We start from the raw sequence: 20,729 nt of genomic DNA on the forward strand, positions 1-20,729 counted from the left end.
CCCCTATCTCTACCCTATGAGCCACACCTTCCTCAAGGACTTATAAAATTACTCTAGACTTAAAGGGTTATTCTAGTGCTGAACCCCACACCCACCCAAGAAAAGAAAAAATTGGGGTGGTTAGAAAGTCAGCTCCCCTCCTCAGACAGGAGCAGTTCACATAACTCAAGTTATCCACTAAGGGAAAATTTTGAAGTGCCAGGTTTGCTGCTTAACATCATGACTCAGTATTTCATCACTCCCAGGCTTAATTCAGGGACTTCACCATTGTATGATACTAGACACTTGAGTTCTGCTCCATTCCCATTTTTAAAATCCCTAATACTGTAGTGGCCTAGATATCTGCTGATTATGATCACGAGGTATTCCCTAGCTATCAAATCCTGCATGGTTGCCATTATGTTCCCTGCTACTAACCAGCATTGCTTATGCAACAAAGTGTTACAGCTCTTTTAGAATGAAGCAGCATGAACCAATACACTGTAAGGCTAGTTAACATATTATCAGCTCTGTTGTTAGTCAGCACCACCTGACTGGTGCACAAATGGGTCATTCAGGCAGATGTCACTTCCCAAACACAGGTGCCTAGCCCTCAGGTGGCACAATGGATAGATGCTGAGTCTGAAGTCAGGAAAACTCATCTTCCTGATTTTAAATCTGACCTCAGACACTTACTAGCTGTGTGACCTTGGGCAAGTAACTTAACCCTGTTTGCCTCAGTTTTCCCATTTGTCAAATGAGCTAGAAAAGAAAATGACAAACCATTCCAGCATTTTTTGCCAAGAAAACACCAAATAGTGTCACAAAGAATCAGATATGACTAAAAAAATGACCAAATAACATCCCTCAGTAGAAGCTAAATGACAACAACTGAATTTTGTTGAACACTTCTATACCCTTGGGTACCGAGAGTGTATTTTAAACATAGTAATACTGTAATCTCCCACTGACTCTTCCTAAGGCTAGGGAAGACAGTCACACACCTTTCCATTCTTATTCCTAACTTTTGCCATCCTCCCCTCCAATGAATAGGTCCAAGTCATACAAAGTTAGAAAGAGTGAAAGTAAAGGGGCATTTTTAGCGACTTGCAGGTAACGCCCACATCCCCTTTATGTTGAAACCCTAATTTTAAAATTCTCTGTTCGCACCTAAAAAATCACTAATCTGTGCATACCCTTTAACCCAGGGATGTCACTATATGACATAGGTTCACAGGATCACAGATTTAGAGCTGGTAGAGGCAAAGACCTTCTCAAAGAGATAAAAGAAGTCAGGAAAGAACCTATATATACAAAAATTTTCATAGAGCATTTTTTGTTATAAAAACAAACTGGAAGCTAAGAGTTCCTTTTCAGTCGTTTGCAGTCTTGTCCTACTCTTTGTGACCCAATTTGAGATTCTATTGGCAAAGATACTGGAGTGGTTTGCCATTTCCTTCTCCAGCTCACTTTTGTACAGATGAGGAAACTGAGGCAAACAGGCTTAAGTGACTTGCCCAGAATCACACAGCTATTAAATGAGTGAGGCCAGACTTGAACTCAAGAAGATGAGTCTTCCTGACTTCAGGTCCAGAACTCTAGCTACTGTACCATCTGGCTGCCCTGGAAACCAAAAAGACACCCATCAAATGGAAAATGGTTGAACAAATTATGATTTTTATTATTGTATTATTGTGCCATAAGAAGTGATAAAAGGGACAGAAAGCTTGTAAGAACGTAAGAATCTAGGAAGACTTGTAAGAATTGAGGCAAAGTGAGTAAAACCAGGAAAACAATTTATTTGTTGACTGAAGCTTTGTAACAAAAAATCATTGTGAAAGACTTAAGAACTCTGATCCATGCACTGACCAACCATGATTCCAGAGAGCTGAGGATGGAGAACATTTCCCATCTCCTGACAAGAAGGTGATAATATTCTCAAGGTGCAGAATGAGATAGACCTTTTCTGAAACAAAGTATGGAGATGGCTTGCTTGACTTTGGTTATTTGTTAAAAGGGATGGGGAAAATTGGAAAAAAGAGAGGGCTAGTGATAGCAATGCCAAAAAAAGAGGAAAATAAAGAAATGAGTAACAACAAAGCATTTTAAAATGCACAGAAGATAACAGAAGGCAGTTCAGAGGGAGACAGACAAGCAGGAAAGCTCTGAAATCAACATGATGAATTTTCATGAACTTAGTGTATGTGATAGAGATTTGCAGTTTCATATGAATATGTATGAATACATATATGTCTATATAAAATCTTTTTTCTGTTCTTTGAATATGGAAATGTTCATTTTGTTATGTTTATGAAGTTTAGGATAGCAAAAACAACGAAAAGCAGTTCCTGCAAAGTATACAAAATACAAATATACCTGTTTTCTTCCCAGTTAAAAGTTGTATTCTTTGAAAATTTGAGCAACATGGACATTATGACAGGTACACAGTCTACATGCAGTCACACTATATAAAACATCCATGGATCATATTATTACATACCTAAAGTGCACTGGATTTAAAGCTAGAGGACCTGGATTCAGATTCTGGCTTTTCTGTTTACTACCCGTGCGACTTCAGGCAAATCCCCTAACTTCTCTGGACCTCAGTCTCCTCATCTGTAAAATGAAGGCGTTAGAAGCAGATTACTTCAAAGGACCTTCTGGTTCTAGATCTAGGATCCTCTGATCTTACAATAGAGGTACACAGAGTTGGCCTTACCTAGATTCTAATTGCTAATTTTACATAGTACTTTTAATGTTTGCAAATATCTTTTTTTTTTCACTTTGCACCATGCCTAGCACATAGTAAACACTAAATAAATGTTTGTTTACTGATTGACTAAATGAACAACACTTTACAAATAAATACTTTATTTGATCCTGTAACAAGTCTGTAAAATAAGTGCTATTATCATCCTCATCTTACAAATGACAAGGCTTAGATGTGTTATTATGTGATTTGTCCAAGGTCACTAAAAAGTACCTAAGGCAGGATTTGAGCGTGGATCTTTCTAACTCCAAACTCAGTTCTCTACCTGCTACAGTAAGCGACCTTTATCTAGTTCCAGATAACAAGAAATGAAAATTTTTAAAACTGTAGTTGCTGAAAATCACACCTAGTGCACCTTCATAGTCTAGCTAGATATCAAAGGCTTCCTTTCTATATGAGTGGGCATCTATTCTATTCCACCCCTAGCAATAACTACAATTGTCAATTGTACTATTTGACTAATAACCTCTCCCTTGGGACCAAACCCCAGTCTCTGTTGACATTAGGTTGATGGCTAAAGTTTCCTTTTAGTATTCTAATATATTCTACAATCTGCTGTGTTTTTTCTATGAAGGATTTTACCTTTTTCAGCAAGTCTTGGTCAGAAATAGGTGCTTTAGTAACTGGTTGCCAAATATTTTCAAGGTTTTGGAAATCCAAAAAGACTCCAAGGCTTCATGAGCCTCATGCAATACATTTATGACATTTTCCTCAAAGACCATGTTCACATTACAAGTAAAATGAGATGTTTGGATAGTCTCTACAATTCTATTGAACTTAAATTCTATGTTTTTACTTATACTCTTACTCCTTGTCATTCAGTCATATCCAACTTGGTGACCCCACTTGGGGTTTTCTTGGCAAAGATTCTTGAGAGCTTTGCCATTTCCTTCTCCAGCTCATTTTGCTGATGAGGAAACTGAGGCAAACAGGGTTAAATAACTTGCTCAGGGTCACACAGCTATTAAATGTTTTAGACCACATTTCAATTCAGACCTTCCTGCATCACCTAGCTAAGCCCTCTCTTATTTCTATAACCTCATCTTTCTGTGGTGCTTTTTAAAGGTCAAACAACTGAGAAGATCTGTGTACCCAAGGCTATAGGATCATTCAACTACTTTTGAATTTTTGAACTTTTTAAGGGCATGAGAAGCAAGTATGAATCCTTTTGATATAAACAAAGAGAGGAGAAAGAAATCTTTGATCGTAACGGGGACTTTTTTCTAATAGAGTACAAAAATTTTAATTAAGTAACCTACTAACAGAATGAAAATGAGTTTCCTAGACAACCTGATAACATAATATTGTATCGGTCATTAGATGAAGGCAACTGTTCGGACCCAGGGAACTTCTGGTGGTTGATCGAGAATCATCTATGATTCTGGTAGCCTTTAAAAAACAAGCTGGTCTCATTCCAAAATAGTTCTGAAGGAAAGAGTTAGCTTTTGAGGCCTTGCTTTTCACCTTCCCCACTTGGGTCTCTTAGAGAACACACAAGAGGACACACAGATTTCTATCTCCTCTCCTCCTACCTCTTTGGGCATGGCATCTTGTAGCAGAAACACATGACTTTAGCAGACATATGTTTGCAGCCTGAGAGGGCAAATTGAAGACACCTTTTGTGCAGAGAAGAAAATTCTAAATCCCCTAGACAACATGATCCTAGGAATCTTGTCTTCTGACAGAAAAGGGAGATTTGCAGGGTAGTACAGGACTTTAGAATTGTCTCACAGGTAAAGAGTCTCTGAGTTAGAGAGTTCAAGGCACTGGGTATTAGATCTTCTAAAGAAAGAAAATATTATTTCCTGTTGCATTCTGCTCCATGGAGAAGGAAGAAGAATAGCTTATGTTTCCTGAGTAGCATGCTACTTGACCGCCAAAGCAAGTGAGGACTTCAACTGAACTAGAAAGTAAAGATGGTGGAGACTACAGCCAATCAATGAACATATAGATATGGATACTGTATATGTACGTATGTATGTATGTGTGTGTGTGTGTGTGTATGTACTCTACCCAATAGAGAAGCATCTGGAAGAGACTACAAGACCAAGGTCAACAAGGACCCGTTCTAGGACCTCAGTGGCCATACTATATTATTATACTATATTAGACAAATGAGTTGTCCATCTTCATGGATACACTGGTCACATGTTTGTCTCTACTTATAGTCTTTAAGTGTGTCCATCCTCCTTCTGACTGTACGTATGAGATAGCATGCTTCATGTTTATGGGAAAGACATGTTGTTGCTACATTTCCCGCCATAGCATTTCAGTAATGTCTTTTGCTTTGAGCTATCTTCTGGCTGATGAAAGAAAGCAACACAGTGGAAGGACTCATGAACTATGGTTATAAGTGTGGAGAGCTTTCAAGCTACAAACTGGAAGATTGTCTCCTCCTGAGGCCACATAATAGCTGAAGCCCAAAAGAGGGTAGCAGAAAGCATGGCATGGAGAACCTTATCTCAGTGGAGAAAATACCTTGGTGCTGTCAAAGGTATACGTTGCCCTGAACATACATGTGTCCTGATCATATGTGGATTTTACACAAGATAGAGCTAGTAAGAACCTTAGAACACAGAACATAGTATGTCAAAGCTAGAAAGGCTCTTAAGAAAATGTAATGTAGAACATTAGAGCTAGAAGAAATCTTTGAGGTAATTTTGTCCAGGGGTTCTTAATCTGGGATTCATAAACTCCATGGAATAGATAAATTTCAGGGGGTCCTTGATTTTGAATGTGTTTATTTTAAAAAATATTTTAAAGACATCTTGAGTGTCTTTATCTTTAAAGACTTTTTGAAATTATAAAATCATATTTAAAATTTAGCATTTAACATTTAGCTAAAATTTAGCATTTCTTTTTATTAGGATTTTTTTTAAAGCATTGTTCTGAGAAAAGGTATTTGAGCTTCACCAGACTTTCAGAGGGGTCAGTGGCTCAAAAAGTGTTAAGACCCACTGATTTGGTCCAATGTACTCACTTTCCAGAAGTCAGTAATTGTCAGCTGTAGAACCTCTTGGAAATTCAGATTAACTAATGATCATCAGACATTTCCTAAAATCATAGAATATCAGAGCCAGAAGAGACTTCAAGGCAAAGAACGTAGAATGTTTGAGTAATTAAGAGCTTTAGAGATCACTCACTTCAATTTCACTTTACAGAGAAGGAACCTGGCCTTTGAGTTCTTACAGAAACACTGATCAAAACTCATTTTTTATTGCTTTCAGTTTGGAATTCCACTCTCTCATGCATTCTTACATGCAAGGATGGTCTTTGAACTGATGTGACATTAACCCCTCACAGAATACTGCCTGATCACACAAACCAATAGAACAAGTTCTGCTGCACAACGAGGCATTTCCAGGATTAGGATTTCTGATGGCCCCACTAGTTCCTGCAGATACCCATCCAATCTGCCACCATAAGACTGAAGCTATTCACACTACTGCAAGTGAACAAACTAAGTCTTAGAAACAATCACCCTGTAACTAAATTCTTTTCTTGATATAGCTGAATGAACACACTATCATCTGTAACCTATGAAGTCATCACATTGGCTAGTGTGATGCCTGGGGAATGAAACTCTCCATTGGACTCATCATTAGAACTGCCCAGATCCATTATTCTTCTCCACCTTTGTCCCTCACAAAGAAATACTGTGACAAAATGTCAAGCTAATAAGCTCTACTGCAACAGGGACAGGAAGCAACAATAAGTATTTAATTCTAGGGTTAGTTCTGCTTTCACAGTCTTTTGTTGGAAGCGAATGATGACTTCTGAGATCCAGTCTACTTTTTCATTCAGTAGTCTAGAATTCTTTGAGTATTTCCACCTGTTCTTTACTATATAAAATCAATCCTGGTCCATTCTGACTTTCCAGACTGCAGGGAATTTACAATTTTCTCACAAATTAGAATATTACAAAAACCTGCTCAGGAAAGACAAATACGTATCTGACCAAAGAGCTTCCATAGATAAAGGGAGATAAGCATAACAAAACAAAATTAATTATTCTCTTGTCAGTGTCAGGGGGACTTGAGACTATTAGTCAGACATTTAAAGAGACTACAAGTTATTCAGTAATAATTCAATTTAAATGGCATCAGTTAAGTGCTGGCCATGTGCAAGGCACTGGACTACAAAGATAAAAATTAAAATGTGTCTGTCCTCAGGAGCTTACATTTTTTTATTTGTTATATACGAGTAGGGATAGGGTATAACATGTACATGAGATAAGCAAATATAAGACAACTTGAGGTAGTGCCTCAAATACTTTACAGACTGTTAAAGAAAATCATTTTCATCTTAAACTATTAGTAAGGCATAAGAAAATCATAGTATAGTTTAAAAAAAAAAAACAATGAATATGGATTTGAAAGACCCTGAGCATGAATCCTGTCACTTTGTATTTTCATGACTTTGGGCAAATTACTTCAACTTAGTCTCCTCAGCTATAAAATAGGGTAATTGATCTAAATGATCTCTAAGCTCCCTACCCAGTTCCAAAATCCTACGGTCCTAAATGAAGAAATGTCAAAACTACTATTTTTAGATATAATTTCATTAGATGTTTGGTGATCACAATGACTCGAGTGTAATCCTACATTAATCTGACAAAAATCATAGGTAACAATAGTCATATAAAATATATAGTCATATAAAATAGTCATATCTTGCAAAAGATACAATGCAAATCTAGGATTAAGGAACAGCTTTTTAAAAAGTAAATTACTGCAAGGATACATTTTGCCACTAGAGGGAAGCAATTCACAGACAATAAACATTCATAAACTACTAGAAAACTGAGCAAGAAAGCAACTGAGAATTTTAATCAAGTGAAGCATTCTCTTTCCCTAGCAACTGTGGTCCTTGTTTTATGGACATCACATCTCAATTGGTTGGCATGAAACTCCTGGCAACAGAAATTGATTTAACTATATACAGTACTGTACTGAACTGTGTTCAGGAGAGTGATGAGTAAAAGCTTTGTAATTAGGGCACTTTGATTAGGAAAGCAGTTCAAGTTTTGAAATTTTGAACTTTTAAAAAATGCAAAGAAAACATAGGTGTGATCCCACTTCCAAAAAGGAAGTCAGCTCAGGAAGAGGCGGTTGCCTAAAAATGAAATTTGCCAATTCCATTTTCATTATATGGTCACATAACTGCAAATAATTCTGATGAAAAAGAAAAAAGGGAACATTTCATACAGGGGTCAATTCAGCTACACAGGGAACCCTCCAGGGACTCAGATCTCAAAGAAGATGTGTAGGCTAAGTATAAACAATGGAAAGGCAAATACTTAAGAGTGGCATCATCCTGTAAAAATAGTACTAAGAAGGCTAAAGTAAAGAATGAGCTATGCCTTGTAAAAAAAGGTAAGGACAATAAAAAGGGCCTTTTAAGTTATGATTAGAGAAGAAAGAATAACATGAAAGGAATACCTCCCCTGCTTGAAATTGAAACAAAATTTTTATTCAGATTAAATGGAATTACATAATCCCTGTTGGGGGGCCATCATTTCTGTCAAAGTTAATAATCTTCAGACTGAAGAGTGAACAAAAATGATTAAGAAGAAATTAAACCCCATGGCATATAAGGGCACTGAGCTCCTCTAAATGAGCTAATCTCTTAACTTGAACAATCTACCTCCTCTAGTACTGAAAAAACTTGCAGATGAGAGCAGTAAATCAACATTATTAATTCCTTCCAACTCTTAAGATCCAATGACTTTGATTAATTTTTTTAAAATTCTTGCTGAGATACTATTTATTCCCTACTGCATGTTATCAGTTTTAAAAGAATTAGAATACTGAAGGAACTGATTTCTATGACATAGAGAACTCCTGACTTGCAAATGCCCTGCAGGGAAGTGAAGCCACCACCCTAGTTGTTACCTGGAGCATTCAGTGATTAAGTAACTTGCCCAGAGAAGAGTCAGAGGCACAATTTTTATTTAAACCCTCCTGATTCCAACACTGGCATTCTATTCACCATGTCTAAGCTAAAAGAGCTACACAATGCTGTGTAGTTTCTTTCATGAGGTACTTCAATATAATTCCAAAGTCTTCCAGCCAGTAATTAATCTTGTAATGCTCTATCAGTAAGGCTCAATGTTATGTACCCAAATTACTTTAAATAATATGCATGCTTTAAATAATAATAATAAAGATAATTATTATTTAAGGAAAACCTTAATAATCTGCTTTTTTTTAAATCTTTGATCCAGAAACCCCTTGAAGCTATTAGGATGCCCTACAAATATCAGTTTTCTTTGTACTACAGACATATAAAGTATATGAGATTGACTGACATTTTCCTGTCCTATTTAATATACTCAGAATGCTCTTATTTTGAATCTAGCCTATTTCAGCTTGATCTTTGTCTTCTCAAGTGCTTCCTTAAAAATAGAAGAAGAATATACAATTGTATAAATTCCCAATAATGACAAGGGAGCTTTTCTGCAAAAGGAATGACTAAATCAAAAGCCAGCTTAGCCTTACTCAAGGTTTCATCATTGTCCATTATCATTACAGAGATTAAAAAAAAATTATGGCACTTCATCAATAATAGTAATCTTCCCTTCAATCTCTATAAGTCAACTCATTCTTTTACCTTTTTTTTTCAGATTTATTAATTGGGTTTGTAAAAGCAGTCAAGAACTTTGTCAAGAATTTCTGCTAAGAATTTTCTAAGGCTTCAAGTATTACCTCCAAAGAGAAGCATTTTATTAACCCCCCAGGTGTTAGAACTTTCTGCTTTCTGAGATTATCTTGCTTGTACAGGTTGTCCCAAAGGTCTTAGTGCAGTCTGAATGGCTTTAAAGTACACTAAGACTTTTAGGACACTGTGTTTATGTGTTGTATACTCTCAGAGGAATTCAAGCTTGTTGGGGACAGGATTTTTTTTTTTAATTTTATCTTTAGTCACAGTAAGTAGCATAAGACCTTGCATATAGTAGGCACTTAAAAAAATGTTTATTGAAGTCTGACAAGCTATCAGATTCAGCTTCCTCAGATGTCAGTTCAATAATCACACAAAACACAGTGGTGGACCACACTTTTATTCATGCTCTCCTTAATGTTTTGCTTTGAAAAGGATTCATGGTATACAATTCTTTTATAATATTGGGAAATCCTCAACTCAGAGGTCCGAAAATCCTCTTGGAGGATTCCCCCCACCTTGGTTTATTTGACTGGAGGTCAATAAATCCAAGAGATTAGGGCTAGGCAATTAAAAAATTTAATTCTAATCAGCTGATAGACAGTTGCTGGGTGGATAGCAATGCCAAGGGACACAGACCCAACATATACCAGCCTTAGGGTGGTATTACTAGAAGTGAAAGGAGTCTGTCAAGTGAGACTGCTCAGCTAATTTTCTGATCTGGGAGGCTGAGCAATAAGGATAGGTTGTCAGGTGATTTGGGGAAAAGGTTCTAACCTTAGGGTCTCAGAAGCTGCCATTGATCAGATTTGCTACAGTGGGGATTTACTTTTGTATTTAATCTGATCTGGGAATATTCTAGTGGGGTCAGGGAATCTCTAAAACAGTAGAGGTCTCTTCCAGATAGAATCAGTGGGCTTATCCTTTTGTTGAACAAAACACACTGAACGTCAGCTTCTATTTATACAACCATGTAGTGGCTCTGTTTCCTTGATCTTTAAGGTCTGGGCAATTCACAGTACACAAGTTTTATCCATTGCCTCTATACTAGCATAATGAGGGTAAAAAGTCTTATTAAGTAGCTCATAAATGGATCAACTTTCTCTCCAAAGCTCTTGTGTTCCAGACTATGCCATAACCCATAAGGTTTATTCAATGAAAAAAAAACCCACAGAAAAATTGGAAAAATCTTCCCAGAGACTAACACTTTATTCCAGAAACAAATTTTAGACAATTCTAGACAAATTACTAGATGATACAATTGTCTAGCAAAAAATAACTTTGATAGCTTCAGATAAAATTTAAAATTTATACTTTCACTAGATGTATAAAACTGTGAAAACATAATCATTTGAAAAATAATTTTGTCCACTCATGTTTAAAAAGGGCATATGGTTGGTAGAAATTGCTTTCCTGTCTATCCTGATGTACCTGCCCCTTTCATAGGCCCTGGAGGAAGTAAGGCAGGTAGCCATCAACAAGGCTTGTGTACCTCCAAGAGTTTCAGTCTGGGATACTCAGATACTAAGTTCAGCATAAGCCACCAAGTACTGTGCCTAACCATAGGCTACTAGCTCTAATCTTCTTTCACAGATGTTGTTGCCTCTTGGGTCTACCTGGGATAGGAAGTGATATTCCAGGGGACCCTTGTGTTCCTTTTGGTTTGATCAAGGTTTTAAAATGTAAACATAATTATCATATAATATTTCATAATATCTTCCTTCTCCTTCTGTCCTGAAATTCCCTTCTCCCACTGGAGAGTTCATTCCAGAACCTCCATTTTGAGGAAGCTTCTAGATCGGTCGTTCTTCACTCTTCCAGTTTTAAGCTCTCCTTTACGTTATCTTCCGATATTAGAATTTAAGCTGCTTGAGAATAGGGATTATCATTCTTTTGGCTTGTATCTGTATTTCCCATGCGTAGCATAGTACCTGACCCATAGAAGCATTTAATAAATGCTTGTTGATTTGACTTGAAATAAATTTAACAAAATTAACTTGCGTGTCCATTTCCCATTGAGATTCTATTCTTCTCAAACAAAATTAATGCATTGGGGATAAGGAAGGTAGCAGTGGAATGGAGGAAAAATATTTTTTATCAAATTTCTCAGAAAGGGGTTTGGTGTCTAAGGTAAGAAGGATAGCTAACAGAAATGCATACCACCAAAATTCATTTCCCAATAGACAAGTGGTCAAAGCATATGAATAAACAGTTCTCAAAAAAAAAATTGCAAACAATTAAGAATTGTTTGCAATCCCAATCACTAATAACAAGAGACATATAAATCAAATTAATCCTAAGATTTTACTTTATATCCAGAAATTTGGCAAAGGTGACAAAAGATAGGAATAATTAATGTTGTGGAGGAGTTATGGAAAGATAGACACACTAGGTGGTAGAACTGTAAGATAGTACAACAATTTGGGAAAGCAGTTTGGTATTACGCAAATAAAGCAGCTAAAATGTATGCCTTATGACCTAAAAACTGCTCTGTTAGGAACGTACCTCCAGAAGATCATTGATAAAGAAAAAGACCTTATATACACCAAAATATTTACAAGAGTACTTTTTATGGTAGCAAAGAACTGAAATCCATTGGTTGGGGAATGTAACAAACAAATTTTGGCACATGAATGTAATGTGTGGAAAGACTTACATGAATTAATAAGCTTATTGACTGATATGAAGTGAATTAAGAAGAGTCAAGAAAACATCGTCTACAATGTGAATAGAAAAAAATCACAAAATAATTGAAATGGAATGTTACAAGATGTTGCACACTCACTTTGGTAACACTGTGAAAAACATCCACTTGTCCATTGCCATGGTCTCAGCACACCTGAGTGACCCTCTAAGAGATCACATTCCTGTGTTCCACTCTCAAAATCAATGGAAGAAAGGGGTAAAAAGCTTTTGCCACCACCCACTGGCTGCTGGTATCCAAGTTAGCACTCCATCAAAGAACTCAAGGTCAGAAGTGATTTTTATTTTCTAAATTGATGCTCAGCACTCTACCAAGCCACATCAATCTTCTTCTCAGGCTGAGATCATTCAGGTATTGTCACATCCCTGAAAGCCAGGCTACTGCAGCCTCTAGTCTCTGCATATCCAAAAAAAGAGGAGGAGTTCTGTACTCTAACTTGCAGAAGGACCCATTCCCTGGGAGGCTAAAATTTCACTGCTAGTTTCCGTCCAGTTTCTCTCTGGAGTATCGCTTGTGGTATCACGTCATGCTAACCTCCACTCCTTTGGTTTTAAGTGCCCTACTCGGTACAATAATTATTGACCTTTTGGCGTTTCTTTTTACTTTAAAGGTTGTAGACAATTCACTCCTTAGCCCTTGTATTTCTTGTCTGTCACCATCAGGGTGATCTGGTGGGGCAAATGCTGGAGAATGCCAAGGAATAGACAAGACTGCTTGAAGTAGGTATTATACATAAATTCATCTGTGCTATGTAAACCATAGATAAATATTTTAAAATTCTCAGATAATTTTACATTTTTCTACTCACCAAAGTTTTATTTAGGATGAGTCTTGAAGCATTAGCACATGAAACAAACACTATTCAATTTCCTATAGACTAGAATCTGGAAATCATCACCTTAAATGCAGAACATTACAGAGGACTTCAAAGAATAGCTAGGAGTCAGTAATCTTAGGCTCATAGATCTAGAGGACAAAGCACCTCAAAGATCATCTAATCCAACCTGCCCTTCTTTCACTAGCTAGACGGAATAGTAGAAAAAAGATCCTGAACTTAGTCACCATGACTGGAAGTCAAATCCTGACTCAGACACTTATTATCTGTGTGACCCTGGGAAAGTAATTTCATCTCTCTCAACTTCAGCTTTGTTTTTCCAGCTATAAATAACATCTACATCACAGGGTTGCTTTGAGGATCAAATGCTAGCTATAATTACAGATGAGGAAACTGATAAAAATCAAAAGTAGGATTAGAACCCAAGACCTTGGACTAATGAGCTAGTCCTCTTTCCACTTTATCTCAGAGAAGGGTCATTTACTGTTGTATTCCTGGAATGCAACATTTTGAAGAGCCACATTATATTAGATCTATGCATTTTTTGATTGATGCTAGAATGATCTTATACCAGCCTTATCTGTCTTAATTTATACATTTCTATAATTTTCTTTAATTTATCAGTTAAAACTGTACAATAAGGTAAACAGCTTCCCAGCTTCTATCCCCACACCATGCTGCCTGTGCTATGGCTATCAGTCTCATCTCCCTCTACCAGAATGGTGCTTCACATGGTTGAAACAGACATCCTGCTAATCCACCAACAGGTTTAAGGTCTGTTAGTCACCAACAACCTGGTTTAGCAGAATTTGTACCTTATTATGCCCAGAGTCAGCCCCCAAGTGTATGTTGTAGCCATCTCCACACCATGCTACTGCATACCTCCCCCATTCTACCCTTTTCCAGCTCTCTTCTATGTATTATCTTCCAACAACAGAATATAAATTCCTGGAAGGCAGGGACTGTCTTGTTTGTATTTGTATCCCCAGCACTTAGCACATTGGAATTTAGTAATCTCTTAATAAATTTCTTATCTATCAATCAGTGAAACTAGGAACATGGCAGATCAAAAGGTTATGATAACTCTTATTGAAGAAAGACAATTCATTCCTCTGACAAGCATTTATTAAGGACCTACTATGTGCAAGGCACAAGCAGTAGATGCCAGCTGGGGAGAGGAAGACAAAAAATAATCTGCCCTGCTTTCAAGCAGTTTACCCTCTTGTACTGGGGCTTATTCTGTTTGGTCCCAAAGGGCTGACTTGGGAGGAATAGATGAAAGACTCAGAGGCAGATTTGTAGTTCACCCAGCCCAGCGATGTCATACTCAAGTAGAAACTGGACTATTAAACCATACATATGGATCCCTATAGCCACACGATGACTGAGAAAACCCCATTGTAACATTATTTATGCTCTGTTGTATTTTTATTTATTTTGTTACTATTTCCCAATTATATTATTATCTAGTATAGGGGGAATATTGGCTGCAATGCAGGAGCTGTGTGTTTAACATCTCAGTTGTAGTCCACAAAAGCTCTGAGGATGGATCCCAACTTTCCTTCCTACTAAAATATCAAACTCCTTACATCTCTCCCTCAGGGTTCTAAGTATAGCTCTGAAGGTTGGTAATTCTCTAATGACATTGGCTCATTCCTACCAGTGTTATTTCCCTCAAGATTCTCAGCTGAAAATCAGTTAGTCAGCAAGCCTTAAAAAGCTTTTAGGAGGGAATACTTACTAAGTGGCATGATAAGAAGAGTTGGTATAAATAACCCCCAAAATCTACAACACTCTCCCCCAAGTATATATAGTTCAGAGAAAAGTTCAGGCTTGGAGAGCACATGTGGCAAAGGAGAAACATAGCTCCTGTCTGATGGAAATCCTTTTCTCCTGTTCTTGGGGTTCTCAAGAACTTCCAGTTTGGCATGGTATAGTCTCTTCACTGGGCTGAATCCAGTCTGTCAATTGGCTCCCAGTAATTCAGGCAATGCCTCCAGATGATCCAGGGATGCCATTTAGGACACGAAGGGGAACCACTGCTGTTCGCAAGGGTTCTAGGACATTGATGGGAAAACAAGAAGTCTAATATTCTCTGGATTCTTTGAGGGTAGAAGATTCTCCTCTGGTCAAAGGAAGAGGAGGGAGGAGACCTGGCACAGACTGAAGGTGAGAGCTTTTCTTCTCCTCCACTTACCTTCTCCTCTCCCCAAGTAGTTCCTTCTTAGGGTATTTAGTTAGAACTCCACACTTGCTCCAATTTCTAGAATTCCCTCCCTTCTCAACTTGTTTGATAATTCATAGACCATCCAACCTATCTGAACACAATTCTTATGCAACTCATTCTAAAATCTTTTGACTGACTGATTGAGACCTGTTCTCACCTAGTTAAAGTATCATAGCTAAAATGGACTGAGGAGGCATTCACCCTACCCTGACAGTAGAGAAAAAAATTTCCTCTAGAAATATGCCTCTGAGCAAAGCAAACTCTGTTCCAGTCTGTCTTCAGCCCCTTGACAAAGATGTTGTAGAAGAGATTCCCCACTTTCATAGAAGTGAAACTGAATGATCTTTGAGACCTTTCCAGTTCCTGTAATATCATACTCCTGTGAGGGTTTCAACTCTGCAAAGAGCTTAGAGCTTTTTGTTGCATTCAGTCAAAGGTTCCTGTTTAGTATGGAATGGGTATGATGTGTCTGTGAACATCATGAGGTTTTTGAGCTAAGCAGGGCGTGCATTCTGGTTCAGTTCTGGCCCCTTGATCTCCCTGACCAGGCTGACCCAAACTGAAGGTGCCTCACCACCTCACTCTCCTGAAGGGGCTGAGGGAACTGAATGGAACTGAAGTCAGGTCTTCTGACTGTGGGCCAGTGCTCTTGCACTCCAGCACACTGCCTTCCCTTCAGATAGGGCTCTTTGGCCAGGATTGTGAAACTGGTCAAGAGGAAGAGCCTGCTCAACAAGCCAGCTTCTAAAAAAACGAAAGCATTTTCCTGCTGCTTCTAAGTCAGCTGACTTCTCCAATGTCCCTTCTATCTTCCAAATGCTGGGGAGAAGTTTAAATTACTGAAGCCCATCACCAGAAAATGAGCAGTTCTGGCACTGCACTTATAAAAAGGTTCTGCCTTTTCAGGCAATATAATCCCCTGGATTGTACAAAGACGTCATCAGCTTGTTCCAATTTGCAGAGGACTACTAGACCCGGAAACTGGAAAGTTGAGTTTCTGAACTTTGAAGTTCTAATATCCAGAGAGATAGAGGGTGTATTTTAATTTGGTTACAACATCATTTCTTCAAATTCCACATACATAAAATAGAATTCTTCTTTTCTCTTAGCATACATATTTCCACCAAAACTTTAAAAAAAATTTTCTTTATTGTACCAATTGGAAACTCCCTCCACTGATAGGTTTTTTTTTTTTAGCTTATTTTTATTTTTCAAGTAACAAGCATTTTTAAAATTACCTTCTTCACAGTTCAGCAATTTTTTTTTTAATCCAAAAAACAAATCCCTCAGTATAGATCTATATAGTCTGGCAAAACAGATTCCCACATTAGCTCTGTACAAAAGGTATGTCTCTTTCTACATTTTAGGTTTGCCACCTCTCTGTCAGGAGGAGAGTGATGTGTTTGTGGTGTGTGCTTCTGTTCATAATGTTATCATCATACAGTGTCCCAAAAGTCTTGTTAAATTGCACTAAGACCTTTGGGACACTGCACTATATTGTTCTTCTAGTTCTGTGTCAGTTCATAAAAATCTAATTTCCTCTGACATTGTCTATTTCCACATTTCTTATGGACCCTCCCTATCTTCTACATTTCTATTAATAGTACTTATATTTTTCTAATTTTGAAATCTTGGAGTCATTAAACATAAGATCATAAATTTCATTTTGGAAGGAGGGAAGTCAGAGTGAGGGGTGTGCCAGGTACTTTATTATTTCACTGATCCCTGTAACAGATGAAGTAGGTGCTATTATTCTTCTTCCCCATTTACAGTTGGGAAAGTGGAAGCAGAGACTAAATGACTTGCCTAGGGTTACATAGTTAATAAATGTCTGAAGTGGAATTTGAACTTGGCTCTATCCTGACTCCAGGTCCAGTACTATGCTGCCTAGCTGCATCAGGGGTCATCTAGCCCAGCTCCTTCAATTTACAACTGCGGAAACTGAAACCCTGAGAGACTGGCTTATCTGGAATCATAGACAAAGTAAATTGCAGTAACAGAATGTGACCCCAGGTCCTCCACATTTATTCCTTAGATCCAGACACTGAATTGTATCAATTATTTTATAGTAATGTCTCCTTCCTTTTCATTCACACATTCATCAGGTCCATAACGTCCTCCACCTGTGAAGATCATAATTCCTCTATGCCCTCTTATTCTCTGTGATTCTTGCCCATGGAGTTATGGAGCAGCCTACCAAGAGCCTTAATAAGAGAGGGGGACATCTGCATTTGACTTTCTTCTGGTTGTTGTTGTTTTTAAATATTTTATGGATACCAGTGCTCCAACTGTCCATCTCTGTCCAACTGTCCAGCTCTCAATACATGACCAACTCACTTTCTCTTCAGGTAACATATGTTCTTCTTGATATCTTTTATACCCATGGGGTCAAACTCAAACAGAACAAGGGTCACAAAACTATATATAAGCATCTCTGCTGGCTGCATGTTGAGTTAGAAAACCACACATTAACATTATTTATGTTCTGCTATGTTATTTATTTTAAAAAATATTTCTCAATTCCATTTTAATCTGATATATGCCACATTTGAGAACCTTGCAGGCTGTTTTTATGTTATTTACTATATGCACACCATCAGTCAGGTCACAGCTACCACGTATCTTTCCACTGCCCTATAATTTACCAAAAATTTTGTTTTTCTGAAGTTACATGACTCACAGCCACATAATATTCTAACTTTTAACACTGAAGGATTAAACTATGAATTTTGCCACAGTGAACAAACAGCATTTTATCATCGAAAATGTGTAATATGCCAATGAGACCCAGATACATCTCTTCCCATTCAGTTCTGAGCCTAGCACATTGTCCATCTGTAGTAACTATCCAAGATTATGCATTGTTGAACTCATGCCGCCCATCCAATCATATGTCATAATCTCAGCAATATGCATTTTTATCCTCTGCTTTTCCAGTGCAGATGATTAAGCTGATCTTTCTCTAACAATTGAACTTCACTGAGCAATCTTTATAGTTTTCCAGGTTTTGAGGAAATCAGTAAAAATTTATTTGCAAACAAGAATATTCGGAATAGTTTAATAATGATACAAATCACCTTTACTATTTGGACTCTGTTTAGGACTTTATGATACTGTCAGCCACCTTATACTATCATATATCTCCTTGTTTTACAACTCACTTGATGTTGATACTCTGTGGATTGTTAAAGTTATGTCAATTGCTGAGTGTTACAGACTCTTGTATGATTTTTGCCTATATAGGAAGACATTTTCTTTGAGAAGAACCTTTAAGGCTGCATTTGGTTCTTTCAGGTCAAACGCTTTAAAAAAAACATTTTTTTAACTATACATCTCTAACATTTATATGACCCCAAACAGTAGTTATTTGTAAACATCCTACCTTGTGGCCTTTTCCTATTGTCTTTAAGGATATTCTCAATACGTGTATAGACTAATAACAATTTTATAAAAGAGAAAATAAACATAATTAGCAGTAGTTGCTGACATCTTCTTGCTCATTTTTTTAGTCAGTGAATCTTTCCATGTCTGTAAAATCTCCCCATCTGAGCAACTTAAAAAATCAATCCCCTGTCTTTAAAATTGTGTCACCAAAAACATGGATTTATTCTAAACTTCTGATCCAAAACCATCCCATTCCATCTTCCTTTCATCTTCCTAAGTACCATTCCTCTTCTTTCTTTCAGGTTCATCAGGTACTAAGGTGATAAAGTCCAAAGGCAGAAGTTCCACAATGATTGCTGGTGAAAATATTTTACTATATAGAAATGTTAGCAAATATATTCCATTTTTACATCATTTTCATTCCTAAATTTCATTGAGAAATGTTCTTGGGTTGATCTGCTTAGCTGCATCTCACATCAAGCCAGTTGGTAAGACTATATTTCCCGTTTTATGAAGGTTTGTTTTCCCAACTGAATTTTTATGCATGTATGCATTTTTATTTTTTTATGCATTTTTTATGCATTTTATGCATTTTTTTTTGGTTGCTTGGAGGTTGGCCTTGTAGCAATACTACTAGGTTCAAAGGCTATACACAGTTTAATAGTTTTTTGGGCACAGTTCCAAAATGCTTTCCAGAATGGCAAGACCAATTATAGCTCAATCAAGAGTAAATCATTATATCTGTTCCCACAGGCTCTTCAGCAATGGTCATTTTCCATTTTGTGTCAACAGCACTAATTTGATGGGAATAATATAGAATCTCAAAATTGCTTTAATTTGCATTTCTTGAACTATTAGTAAATGACAGCATTTTTTCCCATATGATTATTGATAGTTTGGATTTTTTTATGTGAAAATTGCCTGTTGATAACCTTTGACCATTTTATCAATTTGGTAATGACTCATATTGTTACAGATTTTAATCAGTCCCTTACATTTCTTGGAAATGAGGCCTTTATCAAAGAAACTTGCTGCACATATATTTTTCCAGCTGTGATTCCCTTCCAATTTTAACTGCCTTGGTTTTGTTTGTACAAAACCTTTTAAATTTTGTATAATCAAAACTATCCATTTTATCTTTTTCTAATCGTCTCTATCCTTTTCTTGGGTCATAAAATCTTCCCCCCTCCATAGTTGTGAAAACTAACTTCTTCCTTTTTCCTCTAATTTGTTATGTTGCTTCCCTTTATGTCTAAGTCATGTATCCCCTTAGAGCTTCTCTTGGTATGTGTTACAATGTCTTCTTCTATATCTTGTTTCTTTGAAACTGTTTCCAGTTTTCCTAGCAGTTCTTGTTGAATAGTGGGTTCTTATCCCAGTAGCCAGTGTTTGGTTTATCAAATATAATGCTACTGTGTTCATTTGAATCTATACATTTTACACCTAACCTGTTCCACTGATTGGCCACTGTTTCTTAACCAGTACCAAATAAAAAATTTTGGTTACTTTTTCAGAGTATAGTTTGACATCTAGTACTAATATGCTAACCTTTCCACTTTTTTCCATTATGTTCCTTGAGATGTTTAATCCTTGGTTGCTTCAGATGAATTATCATTTTTCTAGCTCTATGAAGTAATATTTTGATAGTTTTATATGCAACTGAATAAGTACTATACCATAAATCAATTTAAGTGGTATTATCATTTTTATCATACTAGCTTGGCCTCCCCATGAACAATATTTCTCTAATTATTTAGGCCTATCTCTATTTCTGTAAAAAAAATGTTTCAAAGTTTTTTCTTATATTTCCTGGCAGGTAGACTTCCAAATGTTTTATACATTCTTCAGTTACATAAAATGGAATCTATATCTTTCCAGTTGGGTTTTGTTAGTAGAATGCAGAAATGCTGATGATCTATGTGGGTTTATTTTATATCCTTCAACTTTATTTTGGGGGGGTGGGTTTCCAATTCATTTTCATTGACTCTCTAGGGCTCTCTAAGCAAACCATAATATTGATCTGCAAAAAGTGTTAATTTTGTTTCCTCTCTGACAATGTGTATTCCCTAAATTTCTTGTCTTACCGCTATACCCAGTGTTTCTAGCACTACATCAAATAATAGTGGCCACCATGGACATCACTGCTTGACTCCTGATCTTACTGGAAAGT

The sequence above is a fragment of the Notamacropus eugenii genome, chromosome 6 (genome assembly GCF_028372415.1).
Source record: "Notamacropus eugenii isolate mMacEug1 chromosome 6, mMacEug1.pri_v2, whole genome shotgun sequence".
Classification (NCBI taxonomy): domain Eukaryota; kingdom Metazoa; phylum Chordata; class Mammalia; order Diprotodontia; family Macropodidae; genus Notamacropus; species Notamacropus eugenii.